This window comes from Talpa europaea (assembly GCF_964194135.1).
Source record: "Talpa europaea genome assembly, chromosome: 1".
NCBI lineage: Eukaryota > Metazoa > Chordata > Mammalia > Eulipotyphla > Talpidae > Talpa > Talpa europaea.
The window spans coordinates 111,894,736-111,908,079 of NC_140073.1; positions in this window are offsets into that span (position 1 = coordinate 111,894,736).

Genomic DNA, 13,344 nt, shown 5'->3' on the forward strand with positions numbered 1-13,344 from the left:
AAAGCCTGACACATGGAAAGCACTTGATCCACCTTCAGTCACACCTGTGCTGGCTCATGGTGTCCATGGGGTGTACAGGGAGAACTGCCTAAGCAGGGGCCTCTGTCAGAACCTGTGCACAGCTTTGATGAAAGCAACACCATTTCTGTTCCTGACGTCGGAACGTGACTTTTGATCTACAGGGAACTGGCGTTCTCTCTAGCTTTCCCCATAGCTTTTGCGGGTCCAAAAAGGTGGTGATGGGAAAGCATAAGACTTCTCTACACAGCCTCTTGGGAGGAATCTGTCTGTAATCTGCCACACCCTGATTTTTGAAATTCTGATTGAATTATCTACTCATAAAAAGACTACTGCCCTGGTTCCAAATGGAAGTACTAAGACCATTACAGTTAATTTAACTGCTGCTAAAGCACTAGCTACTTCAGGTCCTAACAGTCTAATCTTCCTGTATATGCTGATTGCTCAGTAAATGCTCTTAATAATACATACTATTAGCCTTCTCCATTAACCTAAAATAATTATACATTCAGTGGTTATGGGTATCAACAGCATTATCTAAAAAAAAAACAAAACTGTAAATGCTTTTTAATGCATTGTTTAGTTGACCATCATCACTATCATTTCTACTTTAGAGGTGGTAACACTGAGTTATTGCTAAATGAAAAACAACAGTTAACATGACCTTCTACAAAAGCTGTAAAATCACAGAAAAGCTCAGTTCGTTACCTTTCACCCCAGACCCCTCATCAATAAATATGCGTTAACTCCTTAATTAATGCTCCCATATTTATCTTTTTAAAAAATATTTATTTATACAAGCACTGGGTACAGTCAGAAGCGCGGGAGGGTGAGAGAATTCACCAGAGCCAGAGCGGGGAACAGAACAGGCAGACCGAAGAAATACACTGCTGAGTGGAGCATCAGGCAGCAGGAGAGGTCTGCGGCGCGCCATGTGGGACACTCGCTGGTGGCCGGGGATCGAACCGGTGCTGGCCGGGGATCGAACCGGTGCTGCAGAGGCTGCGGGCAGCTTCGCAGCCCAGCACTCAACTGCTGTGCCACCAAGGGGAGGCCCTCCCATATTTATCTTGTAGGAGAAAAATGCATCAGTAATATGGAACATTTTAATGGGAACAGGTGGTACAGTGAAAATCTCACCCACACAATGAAGTGTTATACAGTATCTTCCCATGATAGAAGGCCAGGCAACCTTGTTGAGTATCTGCTACTCTGTGTAACAAATGACCCCAAAACTGCAGGAAACAACCATTTCACTGTCCTCAGGGATGCTGTGGTTAGGAATTCAGCAGTGGAGACCATGCTTCTCTGTTCCATGGCATCTGTGTCAAAATATTTGCAGTCTTACAGTGAGTCTTCCATTTCCCATTGTCTGGTGCACCAATATTTTAAGCTTGAACTTTTATTAATAAACAAGTATGTTTGCAGATATCAACCACAAATGGCTGCAATTATATACATGTGAATATATGTATGTGTGTGTATGTGTGTAAATATATATATATATTTAAAGATTGATTTATTTATACAAGAGCTGGGGTATAGGCCAGAGGTGGAAGGGTGAGAGAATTCACCAGAGACAGAGTGGGGAGCAGAACAGGCAGACGGATCGAAAGCACTGCTGAGGGGAGCAGCAGGCAAGACAGGAGAGGTCTGCTGTGCCATGTTGGTATCTCCCTGGCCAGCTGGTAAGCGAACCCACGCTGCAGGGGCTGCGGACAGCTTCACAGTGCTGCACTCAACCCACTGCGCCACCAGGGAGGCCCCAATGAAATTATATTTTAGATAATCAGCTGCTACGCTGTGAGAGGCCATAGTTGCCGAGCAATATAATACCTACATGGATGCTAGGTAAATACTGACTTGTAATAATGACAAGATGAACAACAGGCAGGTGATTTGTTGGTATGTTTGGTCTTTAATTTTATCAAAATTATTCAATTGAGCAAAAAAATATTTCCCCCTATCTTTATTAAGACTATAAAGCAAGCATTGAGCGCTGGGTTGCAAAGCTGCCCGCAGCCTCTGCAGCGCCAGTTCGATCCCCAGCCTCCAGGCGAGGGTCCCACATGACACACAGACCTCTCCTGCCGTCTGCTGCTCCCCTCAGCAGTGTACTTCGTCACTCTGCCTGTTCTACTCTCTGCTCTGGCTCTGGTGAATTCTCTCACCCTCCTGTGCCTCTGACTGTACCCTGTGCTTGTATAAATAAATAAACCTTTAAAAAAAAAAAAGACTATAAAGCAATCAGATGCCCAAGTCAAAAGGAACTAGGAAGTTTGGGGGAAAAAAATGTAACTTCATATTCTAACTTCAGCTTGTGGTGGCAAACTCAAAAGTCTCTTAGAGTTGACAGGTAGAGAAGTAAAGCAAGCAAGTTAAGGGAGATAGTGGGTGTTAGGGTTAAATGGGCTCATATATCCTTGCCTTAGGTATTTGAATTCAATTTTTAAAAAGATATTGGCCAATATATAATTTAGTAGCTAATAAAAATTTATTGAGCATGTACTATATTCTAGACACTGAGCTAAACTTAGATATTTGCATGTGACTTAATGCTCAACAGTCCCTTGGGTTTTATTCATTTTACAAATAAGGAGATTGAGTTTCAGGGAAGTTAATTAACCTGACAAAGGTGATAAAAGATAGGTGGTATTTTTGAACCCAACACTTATTCTCTTAGCCACTGCATGCTATGTTTTGATGAATGTACCCCCCTAAGCCATAGGTGAATGTTGCAGAGAAGGGGACATGCCTTTGCCAACAACATTTTGGTTGTAACTCATCCAGCTACTCTAACTTTGGGAAAGAATTGGAAGTTTACCCAAGGCAGTGAATATGCAGGGACAGTTCCCCTTAACTAGGAATCCTGGGTCTTTACAACTGTAAGAAACTAGCTCTCTGAACCCTTGAACCCCTGACAAAACTTCTCTGGATGCCTGAAACTAGATCTCAAGTCTCATTCCTCCAGCAGCGGGGCAATGTGTCCACCACTGATCACCTGCTAGGATACCATCCACCAGTAAGGAAGGCATTGCTCAGATATTTATCAAGACAGCACAATCTATAGGATCATGGAAGCTGGCATTTCCCTGTTCAGCAAACTCTTGGTAGACCACAACCTGATCTTCACTTTAAAAAAAAAAAAAAAAAAAACAACTATTTAAAAAAATATCCCTTTTCAAAAATCTTCCTTCTATTTCCTCAAAGAGTAATTTCAAATAGAGTTCTCATACATCAAACATATGACAGAGGCAGTTTTTAATCATTTAAATTATTTATCCTTCATTGTTTAATGTTTTAGACCATTCTCCATGCATAATTTATTGTACCATTTATGTTTATTAAAAATTGATCACGGGACAGATATTTCTCTGTCAGATCACTTGGGAACAGACAATTTTTAAAAAACTTGCTTTAAGTGTTAATATGTCCCTTTTCTTAGGGTTCACTTTCTCCCACAGAAGGACTGGAGGTTACCTTAGTGTATTAACTGCTCATTTCCTTTTTTATATATAATAAGAAAGTTTGTCTGAAGGCCCCCTTCCCTGCCCTTTCAGGAAAAAAAGGGCTTATTTTACTTTCCTAAATTTTAGAATGCATATGCAAAAAGGAAGCATGAAAGAACAAGACTCTAGAGTCTTGTATGTCTTCTATGACAGTCTTCTATGACAAAGGCCACAGCCTGTGGTGCCATGTCTCTGTGCTTGCCTTTTCAATTCTATTCCTTCTTTATTTTCAAATGACTTATTTTCTTTGCCTTTTTTATTTTAGTCACTTCTTAAGTTTCTTCTGACAGGCTTGGCTTTCCCCCCCTTCGTCACGTTCAAATTTCTTCCCAAATCCTTTTGCCTTTACACTTCTCAACCCATGACCTGAGCCGCTCTTTGTAACCCCAAACTCTAACTTTCCATCACCAGTGTCTCTAACTCACTTTCCTGGAAGTGAGAGTTTCAAGAAAGTGACATCCCAGGATACTCCTGCCCCAGACCTGGCCATTCTACTTTTCTCCTGGGCGGGAAAGAGGGGAAGCAGAAGGGAACAAAGCATGTCACAGAGAGTAGAAGTTAGGCAGCAGTTAAGAAGCACCTAAAAATCTTACCACATATTAGTCTGAGAAAGGAATGCAGTGGACTAAAAGTCAAGGAACCCAACTTGGTATGTTCCAGTTGGCTCTCTTGGGTGCTTCCAAGTCCACCCCCATGGGATTTTACCCTGCTCTCTTCTAGAGTGGGTGAGACCAATACCAAGTCTAATATCTGAGGGCCACTCTCACCCCTTCCCTTTCTCTTACCACCACAATCAATCAATCTACCAACCAATCATCAAAACTCATAGATTCTACTGTGTAGTATTTCTGGAATTTTTCCTCTGAGCCCCGACACCCCTGACCACACACTACTTTCTCTTGCCTGGGCCTCAAGAGTTTCCTGGGGGTGGGGCAGAAGGTCTCTCCATCCTCAGCATGCTATAGTCAGCATGATTTCTCTGTAAGGCAACTCTGCTTAAAATCCTCTTCCTATCATGACTGAGATCAAGTGTAACCTTAACATGGCTTACCAGGCTTTCAACATGTGATAAGGTCTCTAATAGCTCTCAGGCCTTTCATTTCCTGAATCTTAGAAATGAATCCTCCTCTTTTCCCACGAAGAACATTCTATTCTTAGTCATACAGAACAGCTTTCAGTTCCATCTCCACAGGAAGACACTTCTATCTTTTCTTGAAGGCCAAGCCTGGCTTATGTACCCCTTCTTTTTTTTTTTTAATTTTATTTTTATATTCCCCATACAATTGCAACCCCCTTATTTTGACCCCAATCCCTTCTTTCCCCGCCCCCCACCCCCCATAGAGTGTCTCTGGTTCATAGTTGTTTGTTGATTTTGATTTTTACTTTCTTATAGTTATTCTTTTTCCTGGTCCCTTATTTAAGTTTTCTAGATTCCTGCTATGAGTGAGACCATCCGGTATTTTTCTTTTTCTTTCTGGCTTATTTCGCTGAGCATGATCCCTTCCAGCGCCATCCATGTTGCTGCAAATTGCATGTGCTTATCTTTTTTGAATGCTGAGTAATATTCCATGGTATATATATGTACCACATCTTCTTGATCCAGTCATCTATTTTCGGGCATTTGGGTTGTTTCCATAGCTTAGCTATTGTAAATAGTGCTGCTATAAACATAAAGCACTCCCAGGGCATCTAGCACTTGCCACTCTGTGTGGTGATTTCCTGTGTTTTCCACAACGATAAGCTTGATGAGAGCACAGATCATGTTTTATTTATTCACCCTCTATGCTCACTGCCTGGTACATGACACCTACTCAAAAAGTATTAATTGACTGAAGAATGACTATAGGGTAATTTGTTCCACCGGTGGCCTCCAATGAACCACACTATCCTCATAGTCACACCTTTGTAGTCCTTCTCCTTGAATTAGGCTGCCCTCCATTATTTGGTTTAACAATAACAAAAAAAAAAAAAAAAGCTGCAGAAGTGACACTCTGTTGGCTCTGGGCCTGAGTCTTCAGAAGGCCTAGCAGCTTCTGCTTTTGTGATTCTAGCCACCATGTAAAAGGTCCAGTGACCCTGGTAAAGAGACCATAGGAAAAGACAACATGGAGAGGTCATTTGGAGAGTAAGAGGATCTAAGCCACATAGAGAAAGAAAGCAGCAAGCAGCCCAACACCCCTGATTTCCAGCTATGCCCTGTCCCAGCTAACTTGCAAGAACAGCACATGATGTGGCCGGCTGAGCCCAGCCCAGACTGCAGACTTGAGAGCAAGTCAAATAATTGTTGTTTAAAGTCACTAAGTTGGGCCTCCCCTGTGGCAAAAAGGGTTGAGCGCAGCTCTGTGAAGCTGTCCGCAGCCTCTGCAGCGCGGGTTCGATTCCCGGCCGGCCAGGGAATCTCTCTCTGGTGAATTCTCTTCCTGCGCCTCTTGCCTGTACCCCAGCTCTTGTACAAATAATCTTTAAAATAAATAAATAAATAAAGTCACTAAGTTTTGGGGTGATTTGTTACTTAGCAACATGTAACTGTAATAAACTAAATACATGAAGAAGAGGGAATACAGAATTATTTCATAGAATAAATCTCATGCAAAGACAAGTCAATGCTTCTAACAGGTGGAGCAAAGGAAATAGCAAGAAAACTAAAAATGAAATAAAGGAACACATACCACCAGCTTCCTTTCAAAATATATCATATTTTCCTCTGCCATTTTCTTTGCTTTAAGACATTTTCCAATGAAAATATTTTCCTTTTCCTCAAAAAAAAAAAATAAAATAAAATAGGATTCCTGGTCTGACTAAAGTTTAGGAGCCCAACCAAAATTGCAATGTGAGCATTAGCACATGAATGGAAACTAGCCCTCAGCCAGCCCATCCTGCTGTTCCATTTCCTCTTACTCAACAGCAGTTTAAGTCCACATCTGTAGATGAGGGCTGAATTCAGGCAGGCTGGGACACAGCAAGGTTTCCTGGCTTTTGGAAGCGACATCAAATGTTCAGTTCAAAATGATCAATTTTGACTGACAGATTTAAATCACTAGTAGAAATAAAATAAACAGCTGCCCATGCCCCAGGGATCCCACGCGCACGCGCGCGCACACACATGCACACAGATATTGATTCCCCCTGGAGACATTGACGCATACTGTTACATAATCCCGGATATGGCTAGATTATTTAAAAAAACCCATCTACATCTGCAGAATAAGGTGAAAGACTGCTAAATTTATAGTAGTTTGGCAGAATTTTGGATAGCTATCTGAAAGATCGCTGCTCTTTTAGATAGACAAAAAATCATTATACAAGAACTATTTTGTAAGCAAATGTTTTGTATAAAGCTAAAAAAACCCAAAATATTTTCCAGTAGTTTATTCTTCGACTAATGTTTTGAATTTTTTGGAATGACTCTTGTAGGTAAAGTTATCAATTTAAAAAAAAAGTCTTTTTTAAAACTATCTCCAACTAACCTATCTTTTGTGATGAAGATTAAAGAAGTCAATTCAGCAAAGGTATAGAAGCTTGACAGGTGCATGTGGAAAGGGAAGGGTCAATTTCCAGTGTTTGCAAAGCTTCAAACAGTAAGCAAGAGAAACCGACCCTAAATAAAGGTGTCATGTCAGTTGGTGAGACTGAGACCGAATCCTTCAATCTCTGCTGACAGAGCAAAATCAAGGCTTAAGAAATGGAAAGCAGTTCCTATTCTTTTTTTTTCCTTCCCCAGATAAGGGTGCTCTTTGAATAGATGTTCCTTGGCTGTTCCCTGGAACCCAACAACCCAGATAATGGGAAACTTGTTCTCTAACTTTTCCTTTTGGTGGATAACTTCTGGTGGAGGCATTAGACTGTGCTGTGACTGAAGAGGATGGACAGGGCACACAGACAGTGAAAATGAGTCAAGCACCCCATTTTTACCTTCCAGGGAAGAGGAAAGGCTAGCATAGGAGCGACAGGTGTTTGTTAAGAGAAGGAACCTGAGAAATTACCCTGGTCAAGCCAAACCAATCATCTCAGATAGAAGTACTAATGGATCACAGTGCTTTGGTGGGAGAGGAGGGACTTACTCTCTTTACATGTTAGTGACTAGACTGGGCCTTTTCATACTGATGCATAGTCACAGGTGGCCACAGGGATTGCTGCCCTGTGCCAGTGCAGAGACTGCACTGATACAGTCTGCTCTTTGGGAGGGGCTCACTCCTTTGTGGAATGGCCTGTTGACTGCTGATTTTGGATAACTATGCAGAATCCAAAAGGAACCAGAGATTCCACAATGGGCCCAATCTCTGTATCTCTACCCTCAAGTCTGTGCTCCAGATACTCCCTACAGCAGTCTGATACCTGCTTGGGCCTTACACCTTGTGATAGGATCTTGATTTCTACAGCTGGGTTTATTGTTATGTTAATCCCCTCTATCCCTACCTCCTTTTGTGAGTCAGATGTTAGTCTCCTGATGTCGCCTTTAGGTTTTTTATTCTTTCCTCCATCAACATGATTTTACTTACTAGGAACTGCTAAGTGTTTACTGGATGGGTGGATGAATGATGAAAGCAAGCGAGCAATACCTAGAAAGTATAAAAGGTTCTGTTAGTGGTAGAGGATGGACTGGGATTCAGCAGGCAAGGTTGGAAAACAAGGTGGAGAGGGTCAAAACGGAGCTTCTGGGGCTAGGGAAGTGAAGGTGTTATAGGACAGGGAGAGGGGCAGCCCAAACCCCGCAAACCTGCCTATTCTAAATGGGTTCTGCCATCCGCCGCATCAACACAAAACATATGAGACTTTAATGGGAAGGAACTTTAATAAAACTAGGAAACAATACAGGTAAGGCAGAGTCTAGTTTCTAAATGAAGCACCCAAAGTTACCCGTCCCCTCGTGGGTAAAAGTCCATCCATATGGGATCGGCCCAGAACAAGGCCCCAAAGCCTGCCACAAGTCTAAAGCATCTTCCAGTGGGGACCCACAGAAAAGGGCCAGAAACAACCAGACAAGCCCGGAAGAAAAGGAGCAAAATCAACATCAAGATAAAAGCTGCCATTGTCACCTCCCCATGGGTCTCACCCACATCTGTGTCACCGAGTCCACAACCAAAAGACAAGCGCAGTTTCTTCACGTGTCTCTAGGCTCCATGCGCCTCCTCCAGGTCTCCTGGCTCCATCCTGCTTCCTTCCTCAGTCTCTTCTGCAGCTTCTCCTCTTCCTGCTCAGCTCCACCCTCCCTTGGGTGGGGCAGGGAACCTCCCCCCTTTCCTGGGGACCACCCTGTTGCAAAGGGAGGAGGGAGACGAGCTTCTGATAAAGCCCACATCCACGCAACTGACACAAGGCCTGATGTTTTGTCCCAGCCACAAGTCTGATAAACTTGTGGAGTTTATCAAATGCAACAAGCTAGTGTAGAAGGGAAATGTACAGAATCCCTTAAGTATTTTATCTCCTAGAATTGGGCAAAACATTGTGAGGCACCTTGGAAGAGTGCAGGGTTGTTCAGATCATGTTCTGTAGGAGGTTGTGGGTTCCGTGGAGTCCCTCACAGAGTACCACATCAGGCAGTGTAAGACAAAAATCACCAAATTTAGGCCCAAAGTAACTATAGGCCTGAAGAGGTTGGTTACCTCTGTGCCCCGTGGTCAGCAGGAATCCTCAAATTCTGTTGCTAGAGGCCTGGAATCCTTCCCTGACCTCCCTGGAGATATCCACAGACCCACAATATCCATTCATGAGGCATTTCCTTATGGTAGATTTTCTCTCCTACAGTCCTTCCCTTCCTCATACAGTGTGCATGTAACAGAGAGGATGATCTGGGCCTCCCTGATGGCCTCAGGATAAGTCTCAGCACTATCACCACTACACCCTGAGTTCCATCCCCAGCCAGGGAACTAACCCACATGGCACAGCAGACCTCGCCTGTCTTGCCCACTACTCCCCTCAGCAGTGTATTTTAGTAGATCTGCACGTTCTGTTCCCCACTCTGTCTCTGGTGGATCCTCTCACCCCCTGTACCCACTTCTTCTACACACACACACCCAAAAAAACCCCACAAACCCACAAACCCAGTACAGCACAAAGTCTACTGGATATGGACCCTGTCCCCCCACTCGTGAACTGTGTGTCCTCAGGAAGTTGCTTCACCTCCTTGAGTCTGTTCCAGTGTCTGGAAAATGAAGATAATTCCTACCATACTCAGCTATTTTCAGGATCTAACAAGATAAATTATGTGATAACACCTGGAAATTAATTTAACACATACAGGATTTAGGAAAGATAGAAGAGGAAAAAAAGAAAAGAAAGTTCTCATAAGTTAACAGGTCCGATTTTCTGTTTCTTGCGTATATACTGTCAAAATCCATACATGTCTGTCTCAGAAGAAAACCATTATTTAAACACGATAGTTAATGCTTGGCACTATTTCACCCACAACCTAAAAGAAAGCTAGAGATGGGGTCTCATTGGTGCACTAAGCAAGGGGTTAAGATACAACCTGTGAAGCTGTTTGCAGCCTCTGGAGCACAAGTTTGATCCCCGGCTGGCTAGGGAGTTACCCACATGGCGCAGCAGACCTCTCCTGACTCACCGGCTGCTCCCCTCAGCAGTGTACTTTGGTCAATCTGCCTGTTCTTTTCCCCACTCTGTCTCTGGTGAATCCTCTCACCCCTCATACCTCTGGCCTGTACCCCAGCTCTAGTATGCATAAATAAATCAATCTTTAAAAAAAATAAAATAATAACCTACCTTTAGGATTTAGCAAATAGTGCTGATAGAAGAGTTGCTAAAGTGACTGGAAATGGATTAGAAACTCCACGTTCCACATTAACTGCTTCAAAGTGAGGATGCAAACTGTTGATTGTGTGGGGAGGGCTGACAGCACCAGTTTCAGGACTGGCAGGGAATTCCAGATTATCAACCTTGGCTTAGCAGATGAGGAAACCGAGAACTCGGGTGGGAGATGACTCATCGAGGATGACAGTAAGAGCTGTGGGATGTGACCTTTCACCCAGCCCTTTTCCACTGCACCAATTCCTACAACCAATTTTCCCATTAATGATGTATCCGTGTATAGTTAGCTCAACTTTCTCATAATCCACTTGAATGCAGTGTTCACAAAGCATTCCAAGTGGTGGCGTATCTACTGGGGCCTGGCAATGAGCCACATCCTGATCTGCCCAGGACAGTCCCCATTTATGCCTGTTGCCCCAGCATAATCATTAATAGTGTTCCCTTGCCTCTCACAAGTATCTGGAGTTGGAGGGTAAACTACAAAGCACTCTTTGTGCTCTTCTGGGAAGAAAAGAAATATCCAGAGTATAACTGCTCCCTGAAAGTGTGGTGTGGGGGGTTGGAACCAAGAGAGATGTGGTAACTGCCTTCAAATATTTACAGGTCTGTCTTATGTTAATAAAATCCAACCATTCTGAGGCTACCCAGATTAGAACATGGTCCACCATGTGGAAACCACCGGGGTGCATTCTTCAGTAGAAAGAAGTGTGCTCTAAATGGAATCCAAAGCCAGCTTGCTCAGGTTCAAAGCCTGGTTCTGCACTACTAGCTCTGACCTTAAGCAAGTTATCAAACCCTTTGTGCTTCAGTTCCTTAATTAATAAAATAATAATAATAACAATAATAACAGAGCCAGGTACATAGGAGAACTCTATAAACATTTATTCCTACTATTATTACTGACTTATTCAGCAGCTGGAGAATGTTCCCAGAGTGGACGAGAAAGGGACTGTGGGGTTCATCCTGGCAGGCAAAAGCACTGGCTTGACTGATACTGGAGATGCCCCTCTAAGTCACAGAACTTATCCCATGTGCCCGCCGAGTGAGGCAGAGCACGTCAGCAGGAAGCATCTGATGGCCCCTGCTGAGGCCTACTCTCTGGGCTTAGCAGTCTGGAAAAGGACTGTGCGGCAGTGAGAAGGAGCAGTTATTGCCAGGACATTGTGACCACAGGTTAAACTGATTTAAAAGCAAGTGCTATCAGATCATCTTCTCAGAATTCTGGTTGAACCACATTCTAGCTGCAGTGGCTGCTTAACCACTCTGTGCCACCATTTCTTCTACTGTAAAATGGAGACACCCACAGTGTCCACTTATACAGGAGAGAGCATGACATACGTAATAAACCCAGCAAAGAGAAAGTGCCTGAAAAATAATGTTATTGTGATAACAGGACAGGGGCCTGAAGTTTATGGCTGGAGAACACCTAGGCAGAGATGGCAAGGGAGGTCAGGAGGGGTGAGAAGCCCAAAGTCTCAGCTCTGAGTGAACACCACCCTCTCTTTTCTCCTCAGGCTCACTTCTCTGGATCACAGCTCAGGGCAGAGTGGCTTGCCAGGCCTTCGAATCCCCAGGCATGGCTGATCATTTGGCTTTGGGGCTGCAGAGCTGAACTCAGGCAGCTGGAACGGGAAGGCCAAAGTGTGGCAGGCAGAGCTAAGCACACCTGACTGACAAGCAGGTGTGAGTTAGACTCAAGGCCAGGAACTCAGAGCCAGGCAGAGGTAAGCAAGAGTGATTTTATTAGAATGTACATTGGATGATACCATTTCACTGGCTAAATCCTACTACAATTAAAGTCCTCACAAAACACCTGGCCCAGATCACATCTCTAACTATGTCCTGAATTCTTTCTCCACAGCCACTTTCTCCCTCTTTTTTTTCCTACATTCCTCAAGCTCATCCTCACCTCAGGACCTTTGCATTTGACATTCCCTTTGCCTGAGGCTGGCTTTCCCCCATATATTCATGTGTGGTTCCTTGTCTTTCATATTTCAACTCCCATAGGCCTTTCTTGACAGCTGTAACTCAGCAGCGTCCCCATCATTCATCCTGCCGTCAACCTGTCAATCTCTCTTACAGCCCTTATCAACACTAATTCGCCTGTCTAAGTAATTAATCTATGTTATTAATTAAATAGCTAAGCATTAATTTATCGAAGTAGTTATTTGCTTGCTTGTTTATTGTTTCTCCCTTCTAGAACACAAGATCCACAGACAGGGACCATGTATAAGCAAATCTCGATAGCGAGCACTTAGTAAATGCTGGTGAGTGCACAGACCAGGCAAAATTGGATTGCCAGGGAGTGAGTGAGAAGGTTGGGGGTGGACACCTTGAAGGGGTGGGTTCAACTCTGTGGGTGAGTGGGAATGTCTCTGTGTGTGTGTGTGTGTGTGGCTGTGGCTGCATTAGAAACCACAGGCAGGAGAGTGGGGGGAAGGGAAGAAAATGAAGTGGAAGATTCTCCTTCATTCTAGCAGAGCATGGGCTGCATCTTCCCGGCTGTACAGAACCTACCCAGGCCCCAATACTACACCCACTGGAGGCAGGAACAAGCTTGAATTCAATAATTCCTCTCCTGGACTGGGGTTACAGCTTGTTAGCACCTAGCAGACAGGAGGTAGTGGGGCTGAACTCTGTCTGACCAGCACAGAGAAGGGGCTTAAAATATACATTCCTGATCACGGTTTAATAATTAGGTAAAGCTTAGTTTTAGTCCTTATCTATTTTTTATGTCTATAATCTAAGACAAAGTTTAGCGACTTTAAAATAGATTTTAAATGGAATTACAAGCATAACTGTAGTCAAGCAGAGTGAATCTGAGCATCCTGAAATAGGACGGCCAGTCACGTGAGGTTCCGATAATTGTTTCTATCTTCATGTCATGCTTGATTTCTAGCTCTCCACAGCAGCAACCCCAGATGAAGCAAACCAGAGTCATAAACATGCTTTCCCTAGAGAGATTAAGGGGGCTGTTTTGGCCTGAAGGCTCTGGAAACCCAGTGAAGATACAGAAAAGAACATAGTGTGGTACCCTCCCCTCCCCCCCCAA